Source organism: Sapajus apella, unplaced genomic scaffold (genome assembly GCF_009761245.1).
Source record: "Sapajus apella isolate SASKATOON/1434 unplaced genomic scaffold, GSC_monkey_1.0 scaffold10, whole genome shotgun sequence".
Lineage (NCBI taxonomy): Eukaryota > Metazoa > Chordata > Mammalia > Primates > Cebidae > Sapajus > Sapajus apella.
In genome coordinates this window covers 21,434,502-21,440,140 of record NW_022436950.1, presented here as the reverse complement: position 1 = coordinate 21,440,140, position 5,639 = coordinate 21,434,502, and the positions used below count along the sequence as shown (strand labels likewise).

The 5,639-nt window shown below is 46.8% G+C and overlaps 1 non-coding gene across 1 annotated transcript; it reads right to left on the bottom strand.

Moving 5' to 3' along the window:
- Positions 1–300: 300 nt before the first annotated feature.
- On the bottom strand, positions 301–435 carry LOC116552089. The gene has a single exon (XR_004269208.1). It is a non-coding gene; the product is annotated as a U4 spliceosomal RNA (small nuclear RNA).
- Positions 436–5,639: the final 5,204 nt, after the last annotated feature.

The window sequence follows — 5,639 nt, the reverse complement described above, 5'->3', positions numbered from 1 at the left end:
CACACACACACACTCCTTCCTCCTCCCACAAATAAGTTGGTGTCCCTTGGCCAATCCCACCACCTGCGCCCTAGAGTCCATCTCCCCACTATTTTCTCAGAAGCCTCACACAATTCTTTATCATTCTTTCTTTCCAACTTCTCCCTCTCTCTTGCCCATCAAGTTACTTGAAAATCTCTCAAGTCTCTTTCATTCTAAATAAAAGGAAGGGAGGAAAGGAAGGAAGGAAACTCTGGACAGAATTATTGGGGAGAGAAGGGAGAAGGAAGGGGAGAAGAAAGAGGTATCCAAGCATATTCTCCAAATTCGTGACTTTTAAACATTCTTTTTTTTTTTTCAAATCGTCATGGCAGGGTATTGGGAAAAGTTTTCAGTTAGCAATAATCGCGCCTCAGATAAACCTCATTGGCTTCGAATCTGCCACTGTGCAAAGCTAAACATTCTTTTTTTTTTTTTTTTTTTTTTTTTTGAGACGGAGTTTCGCTCTTGTTACCCAGGCTGGAGTGCAATGGCGCGATCTCGGCTCACCGCAACCTCCGCCTCCTGGGTTCAGGCAATTCTCCTGCCTCAGCCTCCTGAGTAGCTGGGATTACAGGCACGTGCCACCATGCCCAGCTAATTTTTTGTAGTTTTAGTAGAGACGGGGTTTCACCATGTTGACCAGGATGGTCTCGATCTCTTGACCTCGTGTAAGGGCTATTTCTGGAACCAGGTTCCTTGTATGGTAGGGTCTGGGGCTCTGCTGTGGACTGGTGTAAGATGACACACTGTCTTTGTCATGGAGCTATTTGCATACATTGAGAAAGATAAGTTGCTTTCTGGGAGGCAAAAACTGGAATCCTATATATTACTGATGTATCTGAGGAACTTAGCTGCCCAGGCAAGAGCAAGATTGCCAGAAAGGACTATAGAAGCCTTAAAAAAGATCTCACTTTTTTTATTTATTGGTTTGGGTTTTTTTTTTGAGACAGAGTTTCACTCTTGTTACCCAGGCTGGGGTTGAATGGCGGTGTCCTGGCCCCACGGCACCCCCGCCTCCTGGGTTCAGGCAATTCTCCTGCCTCAGCCTCCTGAGTAGCTGGGATTACAGGCATGCGCCACCATGCCCAGCTGATTTTTTGTATTTTTAGTAGAGACGGGGTTTCACCATGTTGACCAGGATGGTCTCGATCTCTTGACCTCGTGATCCACCCGCCTCGGCCTCCCAAAGTGCTGGGATTACAGGCGTGAGCCACCGCGCCCGGCAAAGCTAAACATTCTTAAAGAAATATGTTAGCCTGACTATTATAAGAACATGACACCTGGTACAGTGGCTCACACCTGTAATCCCAGCACTTTGGGAGGCCAAGAGGGGTGCATCACCTGGGGCCAGGAGTTCGAGAGCAGCCTGGCCAACATGGTGAAACCCCTTCTCTACTAAAAATACAAAAATTATCTAGGCATGGTGGCATACACCTGTGGTCCCAGCTACTCAGGAGGCTGAGGCAGGGGGATTGCTTGAACCTGGAAGGCAGAGGTTACAGTGAGCAGAGATTGCGCTACTGCATTCCAGCCTGGGCAACAGAGTGATACTCCCTCTCAAAAAAACAAAACAAAAGAACAGAGACAGCAATATAAAGGCAAGACTTTGAGCTAGGCAGAGAAGCTGCTCTCTCCCCCTCTGACCCAGAGGGTGGACCCAGTCCTGCGCTCCCCAGTCCCTGCTTCAGGATGCACGCTGTTGGAGTCAAAACCTGGATGATCTCAACTGTGGATGGCTCATTTCTCTCCAGGTATCCCTCTCCCTCCTCCCCTTCAGCCAGATTTCGAGGAAGTTGTCTACTTGCCTTCCCCGTCCTTACCTCCTCCACTCCCCCACACACTGAATTGGCTGCTGAGCCTCACCACTCTACCAAAACCAGTTCCCCTCAGGCACACTTCTCAGGCTTGCCTCTTCCCAGCAGCATTTGGCTCCAGTCTTGGGTCTGTCCTTTCTTTGTATTCTTCGCCAATGTGTCGTCTCCATCCTCACTTCTCAGTCCTGGGGCTCCCGGTGCTCAGTCCTGAGACTTTTGCTCTCTTCCCTGTACCCTCTTTCCTAGGCCATCTTATCCAACCCAGGATGTTCATCACCATTATGCACCAATGGTGCGCAAACACCACTGACTTTGAAAATGCCTGGTCAATCAACACCTCACAACTGGCATCTAGGAGATGTTGGCTTCATCAATAACTCTGCTTGGGTATCTCACAGATTTCATTCATTCATTTATTCTACATACCTACTGTGTCAGGAACTACACTAGGCACTGGATATAGAATGAAAAACAAAACAGGCATGGTTCATGCTTCTGAGCATCTTAACTCAAATGTCAACAACTGAACTCAAGAGCTTTCCTCAAGCGACATGCTCCTCCATGTTCTGTGTCTCAATAAATGGCACAACTTCCACCCACGTTCTTAAGCCAGAAATTTGAATGGTATAGCTGATACTTCACTTTCCCTTGTTCTACCCGAGGAAGACACACTCTAAAGTGGTATCCCCTTACCACAGTGAGACATGCCTTTGTGTAATCCTCTCCCCTTGAGGCAGAACCTGTGACCTTCTTCTAATCAACAGAAGATAGCCAAGGTGGGCCGGGCACAGTGGCTAACATCTATAATCCCAGCACTTTGGGAGGCTGAAGTGGGCGGATCACTTGAGGTCAGGAATTCAAGACCAGCCTGGCCAACATGGTGAAACTCCATCCCTACTAAAAATACAAAAATTAGCCAGGCGTTGTAGTGGGCACCTGTAATCCCAGCTACTTGGGAGGCTGAGGCATGAGAATCACTTGAACTCAGGAGGAGGAGGTTGCAGTGAGCCGAGATCATGCCACTGCACTCCAGCCTGGGCAACAGAACGAAACTCCATCTCAAAAAAGTAAAATAAAATAATAATTAAATTAAAAAGAAGATAGCCAAGATGTCAGGATCTTGTTTAGGATATGTTATATGGCAATCGTGTCCGGATGTCATTCCCGTGACTACATTATGTTATATAATACTCTATCTTAGCAGGATCAAGAGAGACTCCGTTGCTGGCTTTAAAGAAGTAAGCTGTCGTAGAGCAATGTCACAGAGCAGAGAGTGAGGAGGCTGCATCTGGCTCCCGCTCTCACAGCCATTGCAGTACATTGAGCTCCATAGAGACAGCACCGGGGCAAGTGAGAGACGGATGGGCACAGGGCGACTCTGTGCCTTGCTGAGGAAAAATAACTAAACATGGGCAAAGGAGATCCTAAGAAGCCAAGAGGCAAAATGTCATCATGTGCATTTTTTTTTTTTTGGGGGGACGGAGTTTCGCCCTTGTTACCCAGGCTGGAGTGCAATGGCGCGATCTCGGCTCACCGCAACCTCCGCCACCTGGGTTCAGGCAATTCTCCTGCCTCAGCCTCCTGAGTAGCTGGGATTACAGGCACGCACCACCATGCCCAGCTAATTTTTTGTAGTTTTTTAGTAGAGACGGGGTTTCACCGTGTTGACCAGGATGGTCTCGATCTCTTGACCTCGGGATCCACCCGCCTCGGCCTCCCAAAGTGCTAGGATTACAGGCTTGAGCCACCGCGCCCGGCCAATTTTTTGTATTTTTAGTAGAGACGGGGTTTCACCGTGTTGACCAGGATGGTCTTGATCTCTTGACCTCGTGATCCACCCGCCTCGGCCTCCCAAAGTGCTGGGATTACAGGCTTGAGCCACCGCGCCCGGCCCCATGTGCATTTTTTGTGCAAACTTGTCAGAAGGAGCATACGAAGCACCCAGATGCTTCAGTGAACTTCTGAGAAGTGCTCAGAGAGGTAGAAGACCATAACTGCCGAAGAGAAAGGAAAAGTTGAAGATATGATAAAGGCGGACAAGCCCCGTTATGAAAAAGAAATGAAAACCTATATCCCTATAAAGGGGAGGCAAAAAAGAAGTTCAAGGATCCCAATGCACCCAAAAGGCCACATTCGGCCTTTTTCCTGCTCTGTTCTGAATATTGCCCAAAAATCAAAGGAGAACATCGTGGCCTGTCCACTGGTGATCCTGTGAAGAAACCGGGAGAAGCGCGTAGTACCATTGCTGCAGAAGGCTGCAAAGCTGAAGGAAAAATACGAACAGGATATTGCTGCCTATCGAGCTAAAGGAAAGCCTGCTGCGGCAAAAAAGCCGGGGGAGTTGTCAAGGCTGAAAAAGCAAGAAAAAGAACGAAGAGGAGGAAGATGAGAAAGACGAAGAGGATGAGGAGGAGGAGAAAGATGAAGATGATGATGAATAAGTTGGTTCTAGCACAAATTTTTTTCTTGCCTATAAAGCATTTAACCCCCTCGTACACAACTCACTCCTTTTAAAGAAAAAAAATTGCCGGGCGCGGTGGCTCAAGCCTGTAATCCCAGCACTTTGGGAGGCCGAGGCGGGTGGATCACGAGGTCAAGAGATCGAGACCGTCCTGGTCAACATGGTGAAACCCCGTCTCTACTAAAACTACAAAAAATTAGCTGGGCATGGTGGTGCGTGCCTGTAATCCCAGCTACTCAGGAGGCTGAGGCAGGAGAATTGCCTGAACCCAGGAGGCGGAGGTTGCGGTGAGCCGAGATCGCGCCATTGCACTCCAGCCTGGGTAACAAGAGTTTAACTCCTTTTCCCCCGGCTGGTTTTTTTTTTAAAGAAAAAAAATTAAAATGTAAGGATGTGTAAGATTTGTTTTTAAACCGTACAGTGTCTTTTTTTGTATCATTAACACACTACCGAATGTGTCTTTAGCCCTGTCCTGGTGGTATTCTCAATAGCCACTAACCCTGCCTGGTACAGTATGGGGGTTGTAAATTGGCATGGAAATTTAAAGTAGGTTCCTGTTGGTGCACAGCACAAATTAGTTATAGACGGGGATGGTAGTTTTTCATTTCCAGTTGTCTCTGATGCAACTTCTACAAAATAATTCCTGTTCTGTTAACTAAATGCCGCTTTGTAATGACAAAAAAAAAAAAAAAAAGAAAAATGCAGCTGTTTTGTTAACATTCTGAATGCTTCTAAGTAAATATAATTCTTTTATTAGAAAAAAAAAAAAAAAGAAGAAGTAAGCTGTCATGTTCTTCAAGGAACTGTGGGTGGCCTCTGAGAGCCAGAAAGAAAACGAAGACCTCAGTGCTGCAATTGCAAGGAAATGAATTTGCCAACAACCTGAGGAAGCTTGCAAATTGACGGTCCCTAGTTGAGCCTCTGATGAAGTTACAGCTCATGTCAATACTTGGTCTGAAGTCTGTTGAGACCCTGAGCAGAGGACCCAATTAAGCTGTGCCTAGACTCTTGACCCAAGAAAACTGTAAGATAATGAATGAGTGTTATTTGGGTGTAGTTTGTGGTAATTTGCTACTCAGCATAGAAAACTATAGCCAGGCATGGTGGCTCATGCTTGTAATCACAGCTCTACTTGGGAGGTTGAGGCAGGAGAATCACTTGAACCCAGGAGGCAGAGGTTGCAGTGAGCTGAGATCGCACCATTGCACTCTAGCCTGGGCCAGAAGAGCAAGACTCCATCTCAGAAAAAAGAAAAAGGAAGAAAGAAAAGAGAAAGAAGGAAAGAAGGAAAGAAAGAAGAAAGAAAGAAAGAAAGAAAGAAAGAAAGAAAGAAAGAAAGAAAG